Raw genomic sequence first — 12,413 nt, 5'->3', positions numbered from 1 at the left:
GCAGTTTTTTTCCAGTTCCAAAGATCCAGATAATTCTCGTGTCTGCTGGTCATTAATTCCTCAGCACTGATGGTTCCAGTGGCTGTGGAAATCACTGTCTTGGAAAGAACAGCCTGGTGTTAATCCTCCTGTGGCTTTGACAGAGTTTTAATTTGATGTGAGATAGAGATCCAGCAGAATTTCCACAGCTCCAGAAGGAAAGGCATTTATTCTCTGTTGCTAATGAGCTCCTGGGTAACAGATTTCAATCACATAATGACTTGCTCAGGTCAATGCTACACCACTCTCCTTTCCCTTTGGGTTTACCTCTACCAAACAACACCCAAATCTCTCTAAAAGATTTCATTACTCTGCTCACCCTCTGTCTGAGGACTTAAAAATGCCAAACTGGAGCAGATGATTTGCTGAGAGCCTCTCCCTTCTCCCTCCCTTTGTCTCCAGCATCAGGGCAGTGTGCTCTGCTTTTGTTTGCTTTTTGTTTTCTTTGAAATACTCCTGTAGACTTTACATGTCCTCCTAAATTACTGCTTAGCTAAGCAGGAAAGGTGGAATTCTTATAACATTTCCCATCTGCCTCTCCTTCCAGCCCTTTTAAAACTCTGTTATGGCTCTTTGAAGTCTTTTCTATTAGTCTACATTATTCAGAGGCTGTGGTGTGCATAAAGTACCTGCAGGAGCACAGGTGCAATCTTTATGCCAATCTCAAGAAGAAAGGAGGGAGACATCAAGTAGCACAGAGTGTCATGGGGCCAATGCATTAATGCTGGGTGTTCCACCTTCATTAACATGGGTGAGGACAGATTTGCTAGGGAATTTCTGCAGTGGGAGTCACTCAGAGGGTGTAAAAATGCCCAAATTCCAGAAAAAAATATCGGGAAAAACAGGACACAAGGAGAACTGAGAAGAACAAACAGGACACAAGGAGAACTGAGAATTCCATGACCAGTTTCCACCTTGCAGTGGCACTGGGCAGTTCACTGGGTGTGTCTGAGCTCAGGACCAGTCGAGGTACGGCTAAATATAGTGTGCTTGTGCAAAAACCAGTAACACTATTAAAAATTTTCATAATTTTCTAAGCAAAGCAGGTAGAAAGTGTTTCTAAGCCCCATTATTACCCGGATCACCTTTGAAGGGTGGTTCCCCATTATGTTTCCAGATATTGCCCTCAAGGAGTGGCTCCATTTCCCATTGTGAGATCAAATTTCACAATCTGCTGTGAAACTGCCAGCTCAGCACCTGCTGTGCTCAGCTGGGATTCCCACTGCAGCTCCTCATCTCCCAGCTGACACCAAGTTTGCTTTCCACAAGTGATAAATTTGGTAACGAGGAGGGGACCTGTGTCTTTTTTGCCTGCCTTGGCCTAAAAACTACTCTGCAAAACCACAAAATACAGGTTTCCAGCAGTGAGTAAGTGGGTGACTCGGAGTCACCTCCTCGTTCTCCCCGCAGTTATGGAGCTGTCCTGCCTTGCCTTGCACACACACGGAGTTTCTGCAGGCACACACATGCACGCTGAGGGAGCAGGGAGGCCTTGCCCTGGTAAAAAAACACCATTTCTGTGACCACACCATAAAAGCTGATGGTTTCTGGGCAGGAGCCTGAAAAATGGCTTACATTTGGGAAAGGCACCTGGCCATAAACACCTCAGCAGCAATTTGTAAAGTGGCATGGGAGTGATGCAAGGGTCACTGAAATCATAAACAGACTTAACAGGACACATGGCAATTTGAAAGCTGAACCAGGATGAAGCCAGAACATCTTTCTAATCCTCAAATTGCTTTGGAGAAACCAAAAATGTGCTCCCAGTCACTTAAGAGGTATTAAAATGAGCCTTGTTGTATAGCACTGACATCCTGAAATATGCCCAGGACATACAACTCAATTCCTAAACTTTCATTAAAAATAAAAGTAAATAAACAAAAACTACTTGGAAGGACACTTTATCATAAAATGGACATGAAATAATTCTCAAAAAGGTGAAAATTATTTTCAGCAAACAAACAGAAACATGAGGTTCCGTGTTTTATTCAATAATTAGCAGCATGTGGGTAACTGTGGATCTTTCTCCAGGAGCTGTAAAAGCTGTTCCTCTTGTGTCCTTGAGGAAATTCCTCCTGTGGATAACTATGGCATGTTGGCAGTTGTGTGCAGCCCTCTCTCCATTTGGTTTATTTTATTTTAGGAATACAACTCTCTGCTCTCAACTAGCCCACTGGATTTAGTGCTTGCCAAAGCAGAAACAGAGTTTAAACCCTCTGCAATGATGAATAACTAAAGGACAGAAAGCAGAAATACGGGGACTTAAGAAATACCTAACTTGAAATCGTCCAGGAATTTCACAACCCTCAATTTTTTTCTTCTTCTTCTTTTTTTTTTTTTTTTTTTTTTTTTTCCAACATGGGACCTATAAAACTATTTACAACTTGATTCACTGAACTTTATGGCTTGAGTTAGTAATGAGCAAGGTGCCAAAGTCTGGAAATGAAGTGGTTTGGATGTACTAATCACCTGGTGTCCAAACTAACAACTGTTTAATGGAACTTAATCACTACTGTCAATGCTGGGTATTTTCTCCTATTAAGGAGACATTTAGCATTATTTATCCTTTAATCATATTAACACACCGAAACCATGCAGGTGCCATGCAGGAGGTGCAGGTTCCCTCCCCACGTGTCACCTCCTGGCTGCAGACACTGCACCAGGCCATGCCCAGGGTCCCCAAATCCAGGCCAAGCACCTGGGCTGGTGTTGATTTTCCTTGGAAAACTCCCTTAAAAAGGGATGGAACAAGGGAACACTTCTCAAAAGCAATGCAGGGCAGCAGAGTCATTTAATAACATTTATGAAAATTGTCCAAAGGGGAAAAAAAAAATCAAAGAGGCAAAACCAAATGAACTTGAAAATAGAGAAGGACCAGAATGATTAATTCAAGGGTTGAACACATTTATTTTTATGAATCAGACCAGATTCAAGTGCTTCAAGGCTCAGATGTTGGATGCCTGTGTGAGGTATTTGTGATCTAACAATGAATCACAACTACTTTTAGTTGCCACTGCACCTGAAATATGAACTAGAATTAGTTAGACCATCAGAAACTTACTCTGCTTCCAATTTATACCATTCAGAGGGCTTCAGGTCCTGCCCACCTAGCAGCACTCCAGGAATTTCCTCACTTCCCTTGATCCCTGTCCAGTCCATGAGGAGCAGAGCAACTCCAATTTCCCCCCATCGAGGACTTTCCGTTCTTTGGAAGGGAATTTCAGTAATTTCCCAGTTCAGAAACCCAAATTTCATTCATTCTGCTGATTCTTGTTCCTTTCCATCAGGCACAAGGAGAAGCGGTCGGGGTTGCCCGTGAAAACAGAGCACAGGAATAAGGAATTGCACGATGGGAGGGGAGAGCAGTGCAGCAGGCCCGGGGCCTGCAAGGCCTCCCTGGCGGTCAGGAGCCTGAGCCAGGAAATGCCGAGTCACCATCCTGGCCTCGGCAGTGCACCGGGCACGGCGCGGCTGGAACCTGCCGGGATGGAGCAGCAGGGTGTGTGCAGAGTGCTCCAGTTAGAATGCTGCCACCAGCATTCCCAGTGAGGACTTCAGTGAGCACTGCTTAGTCTGGGGCAGTTTGGTGACTGCAGAAGGAAAGCCACATTTCTCTTTTTTCGCTCTAGGACTCTCCTGATGAGACTTGCCAGGAAGCTGAAAAAGGATCCTCTTTCCTTTGGTCTGTCACCCGAAGGGAGCCTGAGTTTTCCTCCTCGCTCTTACCTCTGGCGATGTCACTGCTGCTACACGAAACCTGCAATCATAAATCACTTGTCTGCATCACAGATAACACAGCTGGACAATGGCAGCCTCCTCACACCTGTGCTTTTGCTTTTCTCCTCAGACCTCAGCGAGCGCTCCTGTGGCACTGGGAGCTGCAGCTGGCACAGCAGAAAGAGCAGCCCACAAGATCCCGTGGACATAACCCAAAATAACCTTTGTGTCATGTTTTTATCACCCAGGCTCTGTGGCAGATAGCAGCATCAGCAGGATTAGTTCTGAGGACTTTTAGGGTGCAGATAGGGCAGTTTCCCCCCCACCAATTACTGGCAAAAATCAATTATCACAGCCAGAGCTACCTGGATAGTCACAACAGATTGGTGAATGGGGCAGTAAAAACAAGCACCAATTTCATGCTCATGCACTATCTGTTAACTTAAGATGCTCTGACTGTTGGTGGATTACATGGTGCATGGGCAAGACAAAAATAAGTGTCTGAAATAAATTCAGAAAAGGCTGAGGCAGAGCTGCCAGAGGGGCAGGCTCTGACTGAATCCTGGCTCAGAAACCAAAGCCTTTCTCCCAACTGAGCACAGGGGTGTGGAAGTGCAGGAGTTCACACTCTAAGCTTTTGTAATTTGGCAGAGATACTGTAAGGAAAAAAAAAAAAAAAACCAACCAAACCAAAACATGCAGCTTATTAGCCTAGAAGAAAAATCTTTGCTCTGTTTACACAGTAACCACACACCTGTATCTCAGAAATATGAGACAAGTGATGGGGAAAGGGGAGGGCACTGACATCTTTATTTCCCTCTACACCAGGTGCAGTCAGCTCTGTAATATCTTTGCAGCCTCTATTTTGACTCAGTGCCACTGTTGGCCTCCTGTACCTGCTGAACAGCCCCTGCAGGGAGTGACTCCAAAACATGCCCATGCTCCCTGCTCCAGCAAGATCTGCTCCTACCTGGAGCCCTGGCGGGTGCAGACACAAGTCAGCCAAGTCCTGAACCCATCCCAGCACAGCTGCAGCTCCTGCGAGTCACAGAAAGACAAAACCGCTCAGTTTTGTACTAAATTGTTCTATTGGTTTGTTTTTCTTACAGGACGTTCCTAATTTTCTGGCGCTGCAAGTTTATGGCCCATTTTTATGGGGCAAAAATGTGGCATTAAGGAAACTTGTCCTGTCACAATAAAACATCAGGGGAGGGACAGAGCTGAAGAGTGTCCCACCTCTTTAACTCCTCAAACCAAAATACAATTCAGTGAAATCCATTTGCATTAATTATAGCAAATTTGTGTGTCTGGTTTTACTGAATAGGATTGTTTGATATTCCTGGGCAAATGGAGAAGAAAAGAAGGGTATATATGAAAAGAATAAATTAATTTTTTTACCAGAATACGTTTGTTTTTGCCATGAGAATGACAGAGACAGTTGCTTTGTGTTTGTAAAGACAGCAGCCACGTGAGTAACAACAAGGTAGCTGCTGCTGCAATGCTGATGGAATCCAAACATGGAATGAAGGAATTGTTTAGATTGGCAAAGAGCTTTAGGATCAGCGAGTCCAACCGTTAGCCCAGCACTGCCAAAGCCAGCACTCAGCCCTGTCCCCAGGTGCCACAGCCACACTCTGGTCAGTCCCTCAGCGATGGAGACTCCACCACTGGCGGCCCTTTCAATGAAGATGTTTTTCCTGAGATCCAATCTTGCTGAGGCTGTCCCACCCTCCTCACCCAACCGCTGATGAAGATGTGGAGCTGTCACCAGGAGTGGCCCCAGCGTGAGCCCGGGCAGCAGCAGCACAGGTGAGCAGCCCCAGCTGGCTCTGACCCCATTCCCCAGCACTCCCTGGGCCCCAGCCAGTGTTCCACCAGCTGTGCACCCATCCAAGCCGTGAGTTTCCCCAGGAGAATCCTGTGGGAAGCGGTGTCAGAGCCTTTCCTGCCACCCTGACCCTGTCGGGAGCAGATCAGGTTGGTCAGGCAGGACCTGCCTTTGGTGGATCTCTGCCAGCTGTGCACATCACCTGCCTGTCCCATCCCTGCAACGTGATGGCATTCCAGAGGGTCTGCTCCACAGCCTGGCACCAAGGGCAGGTCTGGAATTCCCTGCATTCCCCTTCAGATTCTTTTTTTTTTTTGGAGGTGGGTGTCACATTTGCTGACCTCCAGCGAGCTCCAGCCAGCCTGGGCTGCTGGGGAATGATGGAAAGGGGCTCAGGGAGCATTTCCAGCAGCTCCCTCAGTGTCCCTGGATGGATCCAGCTTCCTCCTCATCTGCTGTCACTGGGCTTCCCTCTCCAGACAGTAAAGGAGGGAGAATCTCCTTGGCTCTTGCTCTGTTACTGATGTATTTATAGGAACAGTTTTATTGCCTTTTACAGCAGTGGTCAGATTAAGTTCTAGCTGGACTTTGGCCCTTCTAATTATTGTCAGCTGGGCTGTTGAAACCATCAGTGAATAAATCAGTTTCATTTCTCTATTGCTTTTGAATTCACTTTTTCTCTTTAGTGAGAGTGTAACATGAAATAATCCAGGATTTACAGGATAAACAGTGTGAAACTGCTTTAAGAAAGTGTATTTTGCCACACAATACCAGGAGAGTGCGAAAGGCACAAGTGACACAATTTGTCATGGAATAATGGAGTGTTTGAGGTGAAAACCATTAAAAAACATCTGGTTCCAACACCCTGCCATGGGCAGGGACACCTTTCACTAGATCAGGTTGCTCAGAGTTTATAAACTGCTCTGCACAGGGAGCAGTGGGTGGAACTGGACTGGGCTGCTCCAGAGGGATATTAAGGTGTTGCACCAGCACAGAGTATTTATATCATTTTTATGTCTTTAATCTGGCTGCATGCAACCCCACAGAGCAGAGAAAGTCAAATCTCTGTGTTCAGGAACCTAGATCTTCATTGGGAAAGGGGTATTTAATATTCTTAGGCAGTGATTAACGTGAACTCTGAGTTAGAGTTTATAAATATGATGAGTCTTTAATTTGCACAACAAGTAGAGTAATAAAGATTAGAGCACAGAGTTTGAGAAGGAGGGAGGGAGGGAGAGAAATCTCCATATCTAACCTGGGCTGCTAACACACTCTAATTACAATTGGTCTCACAACAAAATCTTTCAGGAGTCAGGATGTTTCAACTTAAGATTTGGAAATAACCAATGCACCACATTAGTGCAAAGAATGATCCAGCACATACAACAGCAGAGCACCTGGTTTTCCTTTAAATCTTACCCAGGTTATTTTTTCATCATGAAAGAAGTACCTGCATCTTTGGCAGTTGTAAAAATATCATGCATGGCACCACCTGCCAGACTAATAACAATAATTAGAAATGTAATAAACTGTTCATTGGCAAGGGAACAAATTGTCTTATCCTTTGAAAGTCACACTGGCCCGAGGCAATTCCTCACAGACATTCGCCACTGATGTCACAAGAGCCAGAGTGAAAAGCACACAGTGCAGAAAAACAACTGAGGAGGGCAATGAGAAAGGGAAAAAAACCACTGACAAAGACATTTCAGCAGTGTGGAGTAGCTGCAGAGTGTTCCCATTTCACTGAATAAACCATTAAAAACTCAGGACTTACAGAGGGCTGGCAATGAGGGAGAGCTGATCCTGTTCTTCCTAAGGAGCTGCATGGACTGAAGCCTGTGGAGAATCACACGGACTCAAAACACTTGTTTAAAGCTGAAACGTTTTAAACTGAATTTAGAATGGAAACCTCAGGGTTGCAGTTACTTCCTTTTTATCCTCCTTGGGTCTTTTCATCTTTTGTACAACGATTTTTCATAAAATAATTAGGATCTTTCACAGCACACTTTGCACTGAGTACCTTCTAGAGTGGATTACTGTGACTCTTGTGTCTCACACACTTAATTTTAAATCTGGCAATCTGAGATCAATATTTCATTCTAACTGAAGCTCCTCTAAGTGCTGAAGCAATCTTGGTTTGGCTGCCAGAGAGGAATTAATGGCCTGCTGAGGATTTTTACCTCCCATTATAACTCTCCCTTTGAACAGACAAGATTTCACATTGCCTGTTTTCTAAGAGTGTGTTTAAAATCATCCTCAGCAATAAAAATGCGGTTTCATATTTTCATGACCTTATAATGTTTATGCCCCTTCCACCATGCAATGTTTTAGCTCTAAAAAAACCCATTGTCAGCCTCTAAAATGTAAAAGGCATCCAGAATTCTGTGAGCATTAAATATTTGCCTTCCTCATCCATCTCGTGGACTAAACACAGTGAGCAGGTCCACGCTCACAGAGGACTGAAGAGAAGAAAATCAAGTTATAAACGCTGCCTAAGCACTTCTTTCTGAGGCTTCTGATGATTTCACAGTCCCAGTAAGTCATCTAGGAGGGGCCCATGCCAGGCAGCAGCCTGCTTTTGTTCTTTGCTTTGTACTCAGAAGGGAGGGACATTGCTGAGGTACAACACTCTGGGTATTTACGTGATTCACCCCTTCTTTCATTGAATCATTTTCTCATTTTTAAGATAATACCTCTGGGATGATTTCAGTGGCTGTTTGAGGAAGCGCAAAGTTTTTGTGTTTTCCACTATTGGGGGTGAAGGTGAAGATGAAGATGGTGCAGGAATGATGGGGAAATGGTTTGGACAGGACTGGGGGAACCTGGGAATTCTGATTATTGACCTGATGGCTGCAAAGTCCTGAACAGAGGAGCTGGGAGGTCAGCTCAAAGCCTGACTACAGACAGCTGTAACTCCATAACCTTCCTGCTGAACATGCTGCTTATTTCCCTAAACCCAGACACTGCTCTAGTCTGGCTCAAATAATTCATCCCAGGCTGTGTTTGCATTGTGATTGGTCAGGAAAACCCAAGTGTGTCAGTGCTTTCCAGTGTCCCAGGCCAGCTCTTCCCAGTGCTCCTTTCTGTTTCAAAATCAACGTAAGAATGGCTGGTAGGATTTGAGAAAACACCTTGGAGGGGTGATATCACACACCCATCAGCTTCACCTGTCAGTCCTGCAGGTATAACTGTGCTCTCTTCAGGAGCTCCCACAAAATTCACATTTCAGCCTGCTTGATGTTTGGGTAGGGCTTGGAATGGGATGATCTTTAAGGTCCCTTCCAACCCAAACCATCCTGGGACTCCGTGATTCAAGAGCTGAATTTGAGTTGTGCTCCTGAACCAGATTTTCTGCGATACAACCCTGATGGTTGGATGAAACCCAGTTCTGCTGATGCATGTGTATTTCTCCCATTGATACTTGGGAAATCTTGGGAAAATCATTCCCCCAGATTCTGTGGAAGTGGAGAAACACAAAAAGGGTGTGCATGTGTTGGCACTGGCTGCTCATGGAGCAGTCAGGAACATCCAAGCACACACTCCAAGAAGGAAAGAAGACAGACCAGTTGTTCTGGTTATTAGACATGGTAAAAAAAAAAAAAAAAAAAGAAAAGAAAAGAAGCACCAAACCAACACACACACACACGTTTCTGCCAAGCCAGTTATAAGAAGATAATCATGTGCTAGCCTAAGCCTCTGGCAGGAGTAAAACACTGTTAGCTGTCTTCTAGCTGGCTAAATATTAATCATCCTGTTTAGAACCAATCATGTCACTAACTGGAGAGAAACTTGGTTAAAGGTTGTGGTGCCAAGAGGGTTTTGTGTTTTATCTCTAGCTGAAGGATTCTCTGACTTCTATAGAAAATACACTGAGCAAGGCAAAATCCAAAGCAATATTCCTGAATTCATAATTTTTTTGGAAGGGATTTAGGAGGCTTTGCAAGCTGAGGATGTGGAGAGAGACTCCAGCAATTCCAACAAGATTCTCTGCTGCTGCTGTAGAGGAACAGTGCCAGAGCACAGTGTTTCACCTTGGGTTGTGAAGTGCAATGAATTGCAAACATTTTTGTCTGAACCACCAAGCAACATCTTATTCACAAACTAATTCAGCTTCTGAGCTCTGCCACAGCTCCAGAAATGATGCTGCAAGTTCACCACAGAGCATCAGCAAGGAGGAACAGAAAAAAAACCAACCCAAGAACAAAAAGTTGGGCATTACTAGAGGAAGGTGTGGGTTATTCCACACCTCTGAAATCACCACTCAGCCTAAAATAAATGGAAAATAAAAAGAGCAGGCAGCAAGCCTTAGAAACAACAGAATGAAGTCATGGATGAGTGATCATTTCCCTGCTCATGCCTGGGCACTAAGTGGCCAAACCTGCATGACATATTCAGAGTCAGGAGTGTGACAGGATTGGGTTGGGAGGACTCATGTGGTTCAAAGGTCTCCCTTGGAGATCCACATGTTCTTGAAACTCCCACAGTCCCTCAGGGCCTTAAAACCAGGGTGCAGCAGCATTCTGCTCTGAATCTGCTGGGGTCTGACCTTCGGAAGGTCCTGCTCAGACGGGACAGAGGAACAACCCCTCCTACATCAGCAGCACTGCTGGGATTCCCTCCTTGTCTTGTGACATTGGCCACCTTCTTCTACACCCCTGGCTTTGACATCCATCCAGTTCCCATGCTCTGGGAGCTGGTGGAAGGCAGGATCTCTCCTTTCCTTGTCCTGCCACCAGAACTCCCCCGACAGCCTCGCTCCGCACAGCTCTGTGATGTTGGAAACAGCCTGGCAGCCAAAAATGCAGAAGCCATAAGACCAAACAAACAAAGACAGCCTGCCAAGCTACCACTTATCCAGCAGCTGCAGGCTAGGAAAGCCTGCTCCCTTTCTGTTAACCTCGTAGCAAAAAAAAAAAAAAAAAATTAAAAAAATAAAAAGGGGGAAAAAAATCACAAAAGGCTTTTTCTGAAGTGCAGTGTCAACAAAAAAGGGAAAGTTGACAGAATGCTGCCAATTCTTCACTATGTTCTGTGAGGAGAGAAGAAGGCTTGTGATCTGTTACAGGTCATTCCAACCTGGTTCTGAGGCCTGGAATTCTGTATTTTTACAGTGATCAGCTCCAAGGAGGAACGGGAATTCCTCCCTGAGGACAGGAGAAGGATCCAGCTCCAGCTAGCCTGGAACAATGCAGGGTCCTGCTACTGAACACAGAAGGACCAAATAACTAAGCACGGGACAAAATAAACCTGTGAGGCCAATCAGAGATTATTACTCCCAATTATTAGCCCAATCTCTGTCTCTCTTTAATTAATTATCTCCCTTCTGCACTGAAAGCTGCACACTAAGAGCAGTCTTGTCAAAAATGCAAAGCCCAGTGCTGGTGACACAATGACTGCAACACGTGTCTAGATCACCTTCCTGAATTTCACCTAGAGCAGAAAGGCACAGAGTCAAGTCTAACACCATCTTGAGCTCAGCCTCATTTCCAGAATAACAAAATGACACCTTACAGTGGCTGCCACACTGCTCCTCATGCTGCACTTTATGGGCAGCGCTAAATCACTGGTCAGGAAATGATATTTCGTGTGTAATGATGGTTCTTTGTATTTTAATTTAAGATTGAACAATTAGCAAGCTGAAAGTTCTGCAAATGCCAACAAAAGAGCATCTTCTGGGTGTGCCAGATTTGGAGGCTGTAATTCAGATCTCCCTGGTGAATTTTATCCTTCACTGTTCCAGCTTACAGCTCCTCTATAACAATAACAGGGCAAAAGACAGATAAATTTGGCCAAAAGAAGAGGGAATGAGAACTATACTCTCTTAAACCCTTGGAATTGCTCAAGTCCAGGTTGGAACAACCTGGTTTAGTGGAAGGTGTCCCTGCTCATGGGAGGGGGTGGAACAAATAGTCCAGGTTGGAACAACCTGGTTTAGTGGAAGGTGTCCCTGCTCATGGCAGGGGGTGGAACAAAATGGTCTTCAAGGTCCCTTGCAGCCCAAAGCATTCTCTGGTTTGGTGAAATATTTGGGATGCTGACAGTGCTCAGCTGAACTGAGCCAATGTGTTTCTCTCCACACATCAAACTGCCAGATAAATGCACTTGTGATTACTTCTGAGGGACAGAAATGGACTGGAGTGTATGTAGGTTAAACCAAGGTGTGTATTCCCTAGGGATATCTCAGAAGATAAAAAGCAAGTCCTAACTACTATTTAAAGGCAGCCCAGCAGACGGGTAAAGTTACACCCAGGTGTGTCTCCCCTCAGGTGATCCCAAGGGAGAGATGCTGGGCCACTTTTCCTATTTAATGGTGGCAGAATAGCTGGTTAGATTACATCCTAAGTCATTTTGTAAGCTTATCATCCAAATGTTAGGATAGAAAAATTGTAAGCCTACAAAGCTATTTATGATAACAAATACTGCTGCCATCACTGCATAATAAAATATAAACAATGTATTAAAAATAAGCAATTATCCCACTGCTAAATTAAGCAGGAATATTGAATCAAAGGGATTAATTTATGCTTTGGCTGGGCAAAAAGTGAAGTTCATAGAGAGAACTACTGGTTGACAAATTTCCAGATCAACAAGACTGTTCTTGTCAATTATAAATAGCAGGAGGGGTTTATAATGAGGTCAGCAGTGCTTTTCCATGTCAAGGAATCGAAGAATATTTAATGTTAAAATTGATCAAATGCTCTGAATTGCACACAGGGTGTCATGCACAGCTTTGAGCTCAGCTTTTCCACTTCCTTTGGAAAGCAGAAAGCACCAGTCCAGGGAAAACTTCTGGGACAAGGATCAAACTGTGGAAAACAAGGAGCCCTTG

This window comes from Pyrgilauda ruficollis, unplaced genomic scaffold (assembly GCF_017590135.1).
Source record: "Pyrgilauda ruficollis isolate IOZ18807 unplaced genomic scaffold, ASM1759013v1 scaffold59, whole genome shotgun sequence".
Lineage (NCBI taxonomy): Eukaryota > Metazoa > Chordata > Aves > Passeriformes > Passeridae > Pyrgilauda > Pyrgilauda ruficollis.
This window is presented reverse-complemented; position numbering follows the sequence as displayed.